Genomic DNA, 15,607 nt, shown 5'->3' with positions numbered 1-15,607 from the left:
GAAAGCCTTCATTGTTATTTCATGGATACCTTAATTTTTAATAACATAAATAGTTTTCTCGTTATGAAGTAACAAACATACAGACATACATGTTGTAATACATATATACATACTACATAAGACAAATAGGTAAAATCAGTCAGGACTGTGACTAAATCTAATCCCTATACTTAAAGGCTTATAACACTTAAAACATATATTAAATGGCAATTAACGGCTTTACTATATATGTAGTTTAGAGGGGGGGTGATTAGTTAAACGTTCCGTATTCCTTTTTCGAATATCCGATAAATGGTGACAGATAGAGAAAACATAAAAAAATAATCTTGGTTTTGTATTAAATGTCTCTTTGCTAAGCAAAGGACTGTAGCTTGAGGCTTGGAGCTTCTTCTAACTTATTTAATGAGGTCGGTATAACTTATTTAATACACGTGTAGCATATTTCTATCTGACATATGCAGGATTCCTCACGGTGTATATCACGAGATTTGTAAACACAATTAAGGCACATTGACCCGCAGTCCTCAGTTAATGTTCACGTGTGCTAACCTCAATTTGAAAACGAGAATTAGGAAGTACTTTCTTAATACAATTTCTGTTGGAAGGTGACGATCAAACGGATGATCTGATTGTAAGTGGAAATCCCCTTCCATAGACATTTTCTTGGTACGAAGAATACACTGGCTAACTCAATCTTCAAGCTTTAAACAGTGCGATAACTGATGAAATTGTGAAACTATACAATACACAGGGCCATACAAAGTTGACGCCATAGACACGAAATGTCAATTTTCTAAAAAAAATCACATACCGACCAAATAAACATATCTTTATTTATTTTAAATCAAAGTAATGCACTATTTTTGTCTGTCGGTATACGCTTTGATTTCTGGAACTACTGTGGGTTATGTTATTCATCCAACAAATAACTGTTTATTGATCAATGTGTATTGATTTCTGAAAAGGGTTAAGGAATACAATTTATGGATATTCTGTGTAAATTAGCGACCGTTATTGTAATGTTGTCGAATAAGTCAAAAAAATCCTGCCGCCTGAGAGCTTCAATGGCGTGCGCTTTGAAAATTGACAGAATTATATGAAAATAGTGACCAGTGAATTTATTCTTATACTATATAGCTAAAATATATACTTAGTGTAAACCGGGTAAAGCCGAGAGTGTCGTCAGTTGATAAATAAAAACTAAATTCTCGGTTTCAGCTTCTTCGATATCCTTAAACAGAGACATTTCGCTTTTAAAAAACTACGTATATGAATGTGCATAAATTTGCACTAGCCTTGCTATTTTTTTCTCGAAATATGAACACGTAATGAATTATTTATACGAAATTACTTATCTGTATGAAAAATGCAACTTTTTCCCCCGTCTAAATATTTATGCCATTCATTACACGAGGTAGTTCAATAATAGGACACCGCTACAAATTTCTACAGCGATCGTTTAGCAAATTGCTAATAAGTGAGAATTATTATACAGTAAATAATGTTTCGACCAGTAGTCGAGCAGATTTCAATCGTGCTTGAGTTTCAATCACCAATAACAGCTACATCACACCCTAAAACCGACCAATAAAACTATGTTCAAATGAAATACAGAACGGCGAAATTATTATCATTTTGTGCGGACGAGAACGTCGTGCGTAAAGTGGACCCATTTATCTGAAAATCCGGTGGGAGGTCACAGCGAAGTCCACAATAAAAGCCGGGTCCGGTAGCGCAGTTTAATTGAGTCCTCCGACCTCATAATCCGACCCTCCCGCCCCTCCCGCTAAATGTTATTTATAAGCCAAACTCGAAACGGCCGCCGGCCGCTACCTCCGTTCGTTTTAGCCTATTCCGAACCGCTCGCTTCACGAATGCTCCACGGTTACGTTTATTGGTTTTCACGGCTCGATCTAAATAATCGATTCGCTATTATCCCGTTGCTCGCGCGCTTGTTATTAAACTTGTTGATAATTTAAGATGGTACATGGATCTCAAATTGCCGCGTCGCGTCCGATTACTTTTCCGCGCGCGTTAGATGTGTTCCGATCGATCGATTACTCGACGGTTTTCCATTTAATTTGTTCCCGATGTTCGACTACGGCGAGCACGGACTTGCGAGCGTGCGCGGACGTGTGAGTTTTTATTTACCAATATTTACTTCGTACGGTTCGAATAATTGATGTTTATAGCTCGATTGTCATTAAAACGAATCCATTATTCGGGCACGAAAAACTATCGCGGTTAATGTTTTTAATGATGTTGCGTTAACAATTCGATCGAATGAGTAATTAAACGAGATGGCGAATGACAATTTTATTTTTTATGGCTCGACTATAATGCATTAACATACTTTTACGCTCGGCTGGATGCGAACGTTGCAGAATTAATACTCGATCGTCGGCCATTGAACATGTGGCGAGGCGAGCGTTGTATCGCAGGAGCCATAAATGCATTACCCATTGCGTATTAACTGCTGGGAATTCGGCCATTGGAATTATCGACGCAATCCGCCTGACGATAATTGAATGGAATCGCGTTAAATAACCATTAATTGTTGTTGCGGGCGCGATTGATATTTATCAGCGTGATCGTCGCCCTGGGCGACGCGGGACGCGATGCACGAATGTCTAATACGTACAGTCGGCAACGAAGGCTCGTTTTGCATTGTTAACTATACACGTTCATGAATAAGAGCGCCAGGTGTACCCGTGCGCCGTGTGCGTGGGTGGGTGTACGACGCACGCGTCCCGCCGTATCATTAGGAATGCGCTGTGCGGTTTGTCGCAGGCGCCACGCACCGCCACTATCGTGACAACTATTGACACGTATTCAACTTCTCGATTAAGGTATTGTTTATAATCGATAATATTTGTTCGTAAATATTAATAATCAACGTTTAATATGTCGTGTAATGCATTTCATTAAATGGTCTCATATCGATATACTGATCTACGCTATCGGACATACCTATTATCGATTTCTATTCTCGGTTATCGAATTGATATTTATATACCTATGTTACATTTTCAAAAGTCATAAATGTGTAATGCAGCTTGAACTAGGAACATTTTTTATATATTTTTAAAATATACATCAACGGCACTTGGTTCTGATGATTTATGATATGTATGAATATATTAATTTTTTTTTTTCATTATTTATTTTACAACAATTCTCTGATTAAGCAGTGATTAATGAATCTCAAACAAAACACGCACGTGTCGCTTTAAATTGAAACGTTTGAATTACTTTATGCACAGACAAAACTACAAGTAGGTAAAAAAAAATTAAATGGGCGTTAAACAATAGTTAAATAAAGCGTTGACGCGTTTAGCCGCTTTACAGCGAATAGCCTGCAGCGGTTTATAGATAGAAATCAACTGATAAGCTAATTGTAAACTTTAATTATGTGCTTATTCGATATTAGCCATATGAATAATTGAGAATTTGATAAAATATAATCTATATTTTTTAATGGTGCTCAAATAAATATAAACTTTCCGATCGTCATTTATATCGCTATAATATAAAACACAGTAGCTTGGTATTATTAATATGTCAATGATATATGTCAAGAAGCAAGAAGTGAGACTTTTATATATTTGCTTTTAAAATAACTTATTAATACTTCATATTTTATTATTTATATCAGTAGGTATGTCTACATACAATGTACGAACGAATTCATTACGAAACACGATACGGATCTGTTAATTTACAAAATTTCTTTAAACTCGAGTATAATTTTCTACCGAGAGTAGTATTTATTGTTAGTTATGTGTAAGTTAACCGGGAACCCGCTCAAATTAAAATACGACTCCTGGACATCGAGTGCCTAAAAAACAAACGTTTAAAGCAATCATTATAATGAATGGTTATCGATTTGTAGCGTGCCTCTTAAGGACCAACATTTAGTGCCCAGCCGTCGGCTATACCTAATCTATTCGGCCCTACCGTCACGATACCAAGTTATCTCCGTCCTCTTATAATTTGGGTAAATTCGTATAATAATATCTGATAACGATCTAATTATTATAATGATCTCTTTAACATATCCCGTTGTTGGAGCGAAATCAGAACGTACGGAGCCAACGCCGAAGTGATGGTGTTATGAAATAGACATAAGTATTAACTGTTCTTTTAAAATAAACACATTACAGTGTTCACGGCCGATAGTTTTTACGACGTTCGTTTTGAGTGCTAAACGAGATTTATTTGATTTAACTGCGCTAGTAGCTAATGTTATACGATTCATTATATCTGATTGTATTAAATGCGCTCTCGTAACGTAGTTCCGCGGTACTACGTGTCTACATAATACCGAGACACTGAAAATGTTTGAAATCGTGCGATGCAAGCGTGAGAAATGCGAGCTGGAGTTTTAGTGTTATGATCGAGTCGTCGCCGTGGTATAGTTCCTGGGACTAGGGACTAGGGTTTTCTGATATTATAATATTTAGTTAAACGGTTTTTATAGCGGAATCGTTCTGATTATTCGCACGCAAGACTAATTTTGTGTTTTTTTTATACATTCCATAGTTTTTAGATTTTGATTAACATTGGATTGCGTTATAATAGTTTTTGGGACGCCTAGAGCGGATGAATGACGTCTCGTCTACATTTATAAGTATAGGGAATTATGGTTACATATTTTAGCACAAGCGAAAAGTTTAGTTTAGCGGCGACATACAAAAGTCTGTTATACTATACTTTGATGTGTACAGTACAACTCAGTGTAACAGTTTGTGTCATAAACATTACTCAAACGCGTTACATGTAGAAGCGTTGGTCTTATTCAATTATTTTGACTCAAATCCCGTTAAATTAAGTTTAACTTTCAAATGATTTTTTAATCCATTTCTAGAAGGACGATTGACAAATGGACCGAGCCATAAATAAATAGAAAAAATCGCCAAATTTTTACGTCAAAGTCCATACCTAAAAATACTTATATTATTTCGTTACGATAAGCGAAGTTTAACATAACAATGCGACTGATGTGAAATACAAAATCGTACATTATTTGTTCGTTAAATATATAATTATATACATTAAATAAAACAGAAAGTCATTCAAAAACAGAAGTAATTATATATGTAATATATCTAGTCGCAACGTAATGAGATAATCGTCTACATAATAATTGCGTCCAGTACTTTTAACAATTAAATAGAACAAACTCGTTTAGCAATACTTATATAATTATTTATGTCCTTTAATAATAACAACATGTAACATTTTAGTAAATAAAACGTCAGTTTATTGTGTCATCGTAATCCATCAGTTTCCTCTATTCGTTGCAAAACGCAAATCGATTTTCAATCGTATCGAATTAATCTTCAATTATTATTATCGATTTTTATGTAAAAATTCGAATCCAAATTTTAAATTATCTACATGCTAATGTCCTTTTGTTTGATATAATATATTGTTATAACCGGCTTGTGTGCGCTACGCGCCAGGTTAGAGCGCGATTTATATTCGTAAATATTTGATAAGGCTGGACGACACGGCTGGACAGTAGGTAATGTCCGAATCTCATCAAAGATTGACGCCTCTGAAACCCTCGTTACCTCCAATCCAATAGATTCGCTTGGTGCATATGGAAAGAACCACGCCTCCCTTCAATTAACAGTACATTGGAAAACTTCTGTAGTTTTAGGGGACAGCTCAAAGCGCTTAACGGTTATTTTTTATTTATTTGGAAAAGTGCAGGTGTGCGTTTCAGTTTATGTATTTCATGGACAGTTTGGATTGTTCTTGTTTGGCTGTATTTTTTATAGTATGTAACGGGAAACATAAATGTAAATTAATATGTATAGATATTACAAAACAGTTTCGGTTCCTTGTGTGTTCTAGTTTATTTCATATAACTGTAAATCTATAGGTCGTTTACACTCACAAAAAAAAATGACTAACAGTTTAGCTAAAAATATTTTGTCAATTAAAAGAAAAAAAATTTTTTCGCATAGTGCAAAATCTAGCGTGTGTGTGCTTAACACACACTACAACGCACACTCATACATTGACACGACTAATATTAATAAACGAGGTACCAATGAAATTCCTACTCAGTGTCGAGTAATCAATTTAAAAAGGTCTTAACTATGATATATGTAAAGTAATCGATCAATTAGATATAATTTTAAGTACAATTACCGAATTAGCTCTAAGTAAGGAGTTGCTTCAAACTATTCTGAAACTGTTTTTTTTTTTTATATCAAAATCATTATCTATTTTAATTACAGTGACATAGTGAAAATATTGTAATAACATAATAAACATAAACATAATCAGCCTGTAAATTTCCCACTGCTGGGCTAAGGCCTCCTCTCCCTTTGAGGAGAAGGTTTTGGAGCATATTCCACCACGCTGCTCCAATGCGGGTTGGTGGAATACACATGTGGCAGAATTTCGTTCAAATTAGACACATGCAGGTTTCCTCACGATGTTTTCCTTCACCGTCGAGCACAAGATGAATTATAAACACAAATTAAGCACATGAAAATTAAGTGGTGCCTGCCTGGGTTTGAACCCGAAATCATCGGTTAAGATGAACGCGTTCTAACCACTGGGCCATCTCGGCTCTTGTTTTCTTACATATTAAAAAAAAAAAAACATTCATATTTGAATCTGATAAAATACAAGATAGGATACCAACCTTGCTGGGATTAGCGCAGTATTCCGGTTCTGATAATGTAGTTCGATTCTTTTGATTTTTGTTTTGCGTTTCTAGTTTAATATCCTGTGCAATAATTATATTCAACAAATTAATTAATTATAAATCAATCCTGTTCTCAATTAGTGTTTTATCTCGTGATTAATTACTTTAAGAATAATTCTGTACTCAACGCGGTATTTAGATTCCATTGCGCAAAGTAATTCTTTTTTGCGATGTCGATCGTCTTGTGAGTGATTTTGAAGAGTACTATTTTAATTGTTTCGAATGTTTTGATTTTGATAATAATTTGCTTAAAAAAAACTTTCCTTTTAATTGTCTCATCTTTCCTTTTTTAAATCTATACTAATATCATAAATGCGGAAGTAACTCTGTCTGTTACTCCTTCACGTTTAAACTGTTGAATCGATTTCCATGAAATTTGGCGTGGAGATAGTTCGAGTACCGGGAAAGGACGACGGGTTTTCTTAATCCACCCCTCGAGATGACTGTTTATATGTTAATCGCATGGGTTAAGCCGCGTGCTCAACTAGTTAATTAGAATATAACTAAAATTATTATGAAATAATTAAATTTTCAAATCGGATATAATTAGCGGAAACATGGAAAATTATTATCAACTGAAACAAAATATAGATACCATTAGACATGAAGCAAAGACACTGGTTTGCCGACAAAGGAGACCGGACATCGATTTGAAGATCCTTATTTTAACGAAATCTTATCTTTGATTCGATAAACTATAATACAAACAATGTTTTTGTAACAAAAATTATAGTTTAATTTTAATATTTGCAATAAAATAATTTATGGATGTATTTAATTGTATTGTATGTAAATATTTAACTAACATAATGTATTTCAAATGTTGAAGTAGAGTAGCTACAGAGATTTTAATAAAATGATAATCATAAATATAATATTAATTGATTTTTTAAACAATAAAAAATCATTATTCCGACTAATAATTACTATATTATTTATATATTATTATTTATATATTGAATTTTTCTCTTAATCCAGTTAAGGTAAACAGGATCGCTTAACATACGAGAGGAAGTGCCATAACAGTTTCTACATAATATTCATAAAATAATCTGAGCAAACTTGGCACATCCAAATGCTTTAATAGCGAAGCAAATCTGTGTTCACTTGGCACAGTTGAAAGCCATTAAGCAAATACGAATGAAATTTGAATGTTAAAGTCCAAAATTATAATTGATATTGACAAAAGGAAAAAAAAGCGAATACCCAACCAGACGATTTTGAAATGGGCATGAAATTCGCTGAACTTGTTTTAATAATAAAAAAAAAGCAAAGTGCTTCGTGGCACACGACCTACAGATATATCACATCTATTAAAAGTCGACTTCACGCAACCCGATAATAAAAAACCGAAAACTGGAAAGCGTTAGCGTAAAGCAAATAAAAAAAAAAAAACACACGCTTTGAATACCGCACATTTCCACCCCTGTACACATTGTTTCCACCCTATGATATCTAATATACGCCCACATAAAACATTAATCCGTTCCCCTTTCTTTGCACAGAACTTTTCATTTGACAGATTGGTCTAAATTAGTAGAGTTTTTTTTATTTAATTTAAGGGGTAATGGATAACTGAGTACTGTTTGCGTTGTCACGAGACTTGGGAGTTATTGGGGCTATTGTTGACACGGCCAGTCGAGCATCTTACTTGTCCTGTTTGACGTTGTGCGCTTATTTGATTTGATCATCCCCCCTTTTTTATTAGTTTTCGCTGTAAGTGTAAATAATATTTCTTCGAAAGTTCGAAGTAGTGAACAATGAATGATTTTAATTATTTATCGTGAATATAGATTACATTTATTAATTACTAATGGTTGGTATTAGCATACTGACAGACACAGAGTTACTTTCGCGTTTATAATATTATATAGATTATATATATGCATAATAAATTATAAGAAAATATAGAACATATTCTAAGAACGTGTGCGTGTACACTTATTTTAATTTTTTCTTGATTTCTAAGATGTTCATGTGGAAGTTTTTGTTGAATGTTTCGACTTTTTGCATCACATAAGTTCCCGTTGACACTGACAGAATATTTTTCAAACTGTGTCATATTATGTCAGTTTCAAAGGTTCGTATATCTACTCCTGGAGATGTGATAATAGAAGTTATAATTTAAAAAAATATATATAGTTTTAATTTATACTTTCATAGTTTTTTGGTATAGACGGTTCAAAAATTTACTATTTAAATACTAAATGTTCAATATTTGTATAAAGGGTTAAGATTAGGTAGGCTGTTTGGTGAGGGTTAACTACGTTGTTTTTCCTTTCTTTATTCAATAAAATCGATGACTTTTCTCTCGTACAATATTATACATATCCAAGAGAACTTTCAAATTTGCATTTTTTCAACGCTACAAGAAGTTAGCTATATATTATAGTTAGTTTTTTCTCTATAAATTATTGAAAAATTGATATAATTATTAACTAACACCGATCCGTGAATGACTGCATATTCTCAAACCCAATCTAAGTTACAAATTAATACTTAGGTGAATGTAATGTATGTAAATGGCTCTATAAATAACCGTAGGTGATAATATAAAACTCAGTTATACTACACGATATGGTGCGTTTGTGAATGAATATACAGTTGTAGGTGTGTGTCTTGTGAGGAAAGAGATCGATGCATTTATGCTAAAATTAAGTATTTTTGGTGAAATTTTTGTTGCGTTCATTGCCGCAGTTCAATAAGTATTCCATTACAACGCGGTCAAGTTACGTACAAACGAAAATGAACTTAAAAGCAAAGTGTTATGAGCGAAAATTTTGTACATCGCGTGTCATATGTCATCAGCCTCGCTTATCACGATTGACAAGGAAATCAGAGATACTAAATATCGATGTATTGAACGTAATAACATTGCGGTGTAATGTGTATAGTTTGAAATAACTAATTACAGGAATACACGCTAAATTCTAGTTAAACCACAGTGTAGAGCGCTCTCGATACAATAAAGCTTGGTGAACGACCACAGACAATGACGACATACATTTTTTTTTTTTTATAATTTATATTTAATGTTCATTTGTAATAAAATTAATGTATTTTATGTTTTATACAACAAAGGAAATAATGCATCAGGGCCGAATATTATTACTTGATGTTTTATTTTTTTCATGACATTTAAAATTTAATATTCTCATTAAATCAAACGAATGCTTAAAAAGCCTACACATATATAACATCAAGTGATATTTTAAAGTAATTAAATTTGTCGTGTTACTTTATATTATTAGTATTTACAGGAAAACGTATTTCGTTTAGTGCTTCCCTGATAGTCTGCGTCGAGCGCTGTGTGGTTTATTTCTACCGCAACTGCAAAGGGTTATGCTTTTAATACGTATCATGTATACCGCTTTAGTATCAACGTGAGGACTGATTTACACAAACGAACTATTCTCAACTTAGAGATCTTAGAAGCGTCCATTGGTTATTTCACTTTTACGCCGTAAACACTGACGGGTAATTGGCTTAATTTTTTATTTGGTTTAATATGACTGTCTACTCAGAACAGGTAATTATATTTCTATTTACTTATTATATTTTTTGCACCGTATTCTCATATTATAGCAATCGTATGAGACTGTATTTAAGTATTAAGTCAGATTTTGCATAATTGTTGAATATATTAAAAAAATATTCTTCCGTCAAAAACTATTTTCTATAAAATAAATTTAAAATATTGTGTTTATCGCAATGATTATATCGTTGTGTATATTCTGTGGTATTGATAGTGCTTGAACAAATATGGCCGACGCTGGCGGCCGGCACTTTGTAATTGTAGCTGTTAGGCGCGAAAATCTCGCGTCGGTGAATAGACTCCGATTTCACCAGACTTCTCGTTACTGGTGATCTTTAATTACTATTCCCTGGTCTGACTCTTCGCCTTGATTTTAGAAGATATTTCATTTATATTCTGTTGTTTGTTTTATTAGTTTCGATAAAATGAATATAAATCCTCTAAAAATAGCATCAAAGTGCGAGTAATTTAGCACATCTTCGAAATCACTGATTTGACAGATTTAAATGAAATCTTCTAAATTAATACCATAGTCAAAGACATCAGTTATGTATCTGAAAATAGAAGTAAAAATCAATTATTGGAATTTTTGTTTTTGAATTTCGATCATAGGCGTATACAAAAAAATACCTTATTAAACTTATAATACTTATAGGTATCGTTTGAATACGATATGTTAATCTTAAGAAGAAAATACACTAAGCATAGAATTTCCTTTTTAATATATTAATAAGTACTAAAATCATCAAATCAACCGTTTCCTTTGAAACCAATTTCACTTTGTTTAAAGAAAACAAGTTGCTGTCCTCCAACGAAGCATTAGTGGTTCAAGTGGGGTTCTGTGTGCACAGTATCTTATCCTATTATATTAGACAAACTCTCTTTATTTGATCAAATCTTTTGACGTCCTCTGGACCACTCAGTTCCCTTTAATCTTTCCGAGGTTTAAGTATATCGGTTGAGTAAATATATTTATATTTGTCATATTGAATTTGTTGAGTCCAAATGGTTTACGATATAAAATTTCTCGTTTGTCTTTTTATGAACGATGTGATTGATATTCTTCGCGGTTTAAGATGAAGGCTGAAGAGTGGGAGGGAGAGGATTCATGTTTATTGTCTTTAGTATTTTAAATTATTTGTGTTGTTTTGTTTATAGTCACAAATGATATAGTATCTTGGTGGCCAAAGTTGGTAGTGCGTTGGCGATGTAGAAATGGTTAAAAATGCTTACGGCGCCAATGTCTATTTTTTGGACATTGAACAGTGGTGACAACTTACACCAAGCAGCATTTGCCCGTCCGTGATATATGTATATTTAACTCTATTATTATTATTAAATTTTACAAAGACAATTTTTCAACTAATTATAGTCGTCGAAAACTCTTGTTTAGCTTTATCATGAATATGAATTAGCCAAGAGAACAAACCTCAACTTTCGATGAGATTTTGGCTCCACAGAGGACAGTTAGGTGGATCACATCGCCCCTTCTTCGCACACTGTTAAATTACATACAAATACGTGAAACCTTTATGCTAATACTCGAATAATATCTAATATGTATTACTATAAAATTATCAAATAATTAATATACAACGTATTCTTGAATAAAATTGTAATTAGGCTTATCTATAGTTTGTTTTCAAACGACAGTTGTTTTTAACTAAACACGGATACACATGTTTTAATTTGTTCCTTGGTCATTTATTACGAACTAAATACACAAATGTAAATGAATGGCTAATTATAACTTTTCAAGGGTGTAAACTCTGTAGGTATTACAATTTGTGGTTTTTTTTTTTTGAGGATCGTTATGAAACGCAAAAGTATTATCTTCACGATAGCGTATAGTAAATTTACTTTTTTATGACGGCAACATTTTTACGTTCTAATTTTATGTTAGAAATCGCAATTCAGATTAAAATACTCTTTGGAACGTTGGTATTTTGTGTTTAAAAAAATCGTTTTATATTATCTATTATAATTTATTTAAAAATTCCAATTGAATGACATTTAATTTTTTGCGCGTTAGGTATATTAAATATTTGACAAAATCGGCTTGAATTAAAAGCACTTTAAGCGACAAATGTTAAAATAAAATTTAGATAATGATAAGAAATTGGCGATATCGAGGAATATTTTTATCGTTTAGTAAACGCACACCGATTGTATTTATGTATAAGAGGAAACGAATCTATCTAGGTCTTTTATTCGTGTTAAAAAGCCGATAAAGTAAAAAATAGCAATTAGTATATCTTTGAAATACAGACATAGAATTATAAGGGGGGCGATGCACGCGACGTAAACTTCAATCAACTAAACCTTCGACTGGCGATTAATTATGACTATTATATCTAACACCAGTTAACTAGTAACAATACTGACCTTAGTTATACTTTGGGCTATCTCGAAGCTCTAATTTTTTCCTAGATGGCACGCATAGTGTCACCATACGCAAATATTTGATTAATTAAACTATTATACAAGTCTATATGATAATTCATTCGCCAGTCGGTTTTAACGTTTTTCCAGATAGGTATTCATTTACTTAACGTAAACGTGAAAAACGTGAAAGTTTTCATTTATTATAATTACTATGAACGTTATAGTCAACGAAATCAAAGACGTGAGTCATGAGTTCAGTAATTTCCTATGTATTGGTACTGTGTCATGATTAATGGTGTTAAAGTTGTCAAGTGCATCATGTAAAGGTAATCACTTAACAACGAGTGGACCTGATTGTAGGTTTTAGTGTTAAAGTGTGATTGTAAAGTACCTATTAACTATCCAATGGTTATGTGATATATGATGTTGCATGGGTGGGCGGTTTGGCAAACGAGTCCCCTGATGGTAAGTGGTCGCTGTGCTGCCAATAGACAGTGGTGAGAAATATGCCTAATGCCAACCTTTAGAAATGAGAAGTACAACCTACAACCGGAACGCAACAATACTAAATATTGTTGGGTTATAATAATAGATAGAATATTTTTTTTTTACGGCATTTGTTGGCGGACGAACATATGGGCCACCTGATGGTAAGTGGTCACCACCGCCCATAGACAAAGGTGCTGTAAGAAATATTAACCATTCCTTACATCACCAATGCGCCACCAACCTTGGGAACTAAGATGTTATGTCCCTTGTACCTGTGATTACACTGGCTCACTCACCCTTCTAACCGGAACGCAACAATACACAGTACTGTTATTTGGCGGTAGAATATCTGATGAGTGGGTGGTGGACCCAGGCGGGCTAGCACAAAGCCCACCAAGTAAATACATGTAATCTATCCCGATTATGAGAGAAATTTTTGGACTGTGTCAATAATTCGTCAATAATTAGTCAAGTAAATTATTGTTCATCACATTGTGGTCAAAGAAATACCGTTCGCCGAACCCCTATGAATCCGATCGCGATCAATAGATAAAGTCTGGTTTTAATTATGAATTCATATAATTTCCTGTGTTGTTTTTTTTGTCCATTACAGTTTTAACTGCATTATATTATTAAGTCATCGAAAGGCGATACGATAGTGATCGGGAAACTTGTTTTAAAAATATTAAGTCTTTAGATTGGACACCTCCGATGTTATCTAACACGCCCTAGAAATTGTATTAATTTGCATTTAAGAATAATACGTGAAAGCGGACTTGTTTTGTCGTGTTAGTTGTCAACTTAAATAAAGTAAAGAATTATTTTGACCGAATTCAGAAATTTTCACCGTAGTGATTAAATTATTAGGGTGATAACCGAGTACCGTTGAACTACAAACGTTATGGTCGGTCGTTTCGTTTGATATTTAATTTATTTATCACATTGGACAGAAGTATTATTTGTTATTACGTTTCTTAAACAAGATTTGTGTTCTTGATGAAGTTATCGCCTATTTTCTTGGAAATCATACATAATCATTTTATTATTATTACAATTGAGCCGAGATGGCCCAGTGGTTAGAACGCGTGCATCTTAACCGACGATTTCGGGTTCAAACCCAGGCAGGCACCACTGAATTTTCGTGTGCTTAATTTGTGTTTATAATTCATCTCGTGCTCGGCGGTGAAGGAAAACATCGTGAGGAAACCTACATGTGTCTAATTTCAACGAAATTCTGCCACATGTGTATTCCACCAACCCGCATTGGAGCAGCGTGGTGGAATATGCTCCAAACCTTCTCCTCAACGGGAGAGGAGGCCTTAGCCCAGCAGTGGGAAATTTACAGGCTGATTATGTTTATGTTTATTATGTTATTACAATATTTTCACTATGTCACTGTAATTAAAATAGATAATGATTTTGATATAAAAATCTTAATATATGTAGTGACTTAAGCACGTGTTTAAATAACGCCTCGTTATTAAACATGATTCATATACTAGGCGACCTAGATTCAGACCTAGCATAATACAATAGAAATAGAAAGTACGAAATGGGCATTGAAGGGTTAAAACATTTGAATTAAGTTATAAAAAAAAAAAAACACTCGATTAATAGGATTACACGCATCCATACACAGAGTGAAACTGATAGACTTACTAGGTACACACCTCGCATACGTAATTCGTTTACAGAAAATACGACTCTATTACGTGCGCATTAGAACGAGATTCGAATGTAGAATTTTGTCTATGTAGGTGACGTCTAGGCAGGTGTTGCGTGCCGCGAAACCTGCAAGTAGTTTGGCATGGTTTTTGTTACTTATCTATTAAATACTAGCTATGAATTTATAATCGATTCAAACAGTCCGCTTTTATTATACTTACCGCGTTTTCACTTTTAAATATTTTATATTCGGGGGATTTAATATTTACTACCGAGGGCGTTTTAGTGCCCACCTTTCGTTTATTTTACGCTTTTATTCATGACGTATAATTAAATAGCATAATACGATATTGTCAAAGAATTAGGTTAATTGTGAAATTATTGCTTAGCCGGTGTAATAAACTTTGTTTAATACATAAAATTGTTACGTGTTAATGAGGTGTGCGCCGCAATAGTCCAGTTTCCTCATAAGTTCTACAAACTCATCAACATCAAAATACATGTATTGTGATGTTTAAATTCCAAAAACGCATAACGTAATACATGAAATTTAAATAATAAAAAACGAAATAATTCGATGCGCACTCGTACATTGTTACAACAGTCAAAATAAATACGAGCGACCAATTAAACTCTGATCTTTGAAATGGAACGTTCGATGATAAATTTGTCAAATAAATTCAATGTAAGGCCGGCGCTTCCCAAACTTTTATGAATACGTTATAGATTCAAACGGCCGACGAAGTCGACGAAATGAATATTATTGTGCTTTACAACCGCTATTATTTACTTTTATAAGGTGTTTA

The 15,607-nt window shown here is 33.4% G+C and overlaps 1 protein-coding gene across 2 annotated transcripts in view; it reads left to right on the top strand.

Moving 5' to 3' along the window:
* Positions 1-15,607, top strand: part of LOC113403981 (homeobox protein araucan-like) — a 121,596-nt gene that overhangs the window by 67,227 nt on the left and 38,762 nt on the right. The window lies entirely within an intron of this gene.

Source organism: Vanessa tameamea, chromosome Z, assembly GCF_037043105.1.
Source record: "Vanessa tameamea isolate UH-Manoa-2023 chromosome Z, ilVanTame1 primary haplotype, whole genome shotgun sequence".
Lineage (NCBI taxonomy): Eukaryota > Metazoa > Arthropoda > Insecta > Lepidoptera > Nymphalidae > Vanessa > Vanessa tameamea.
The sequence above is the reverse complement of the archived record's forward strand: the minus strand, read 5'-3'. Positions and strand labels throughout refer to the sequence as shown.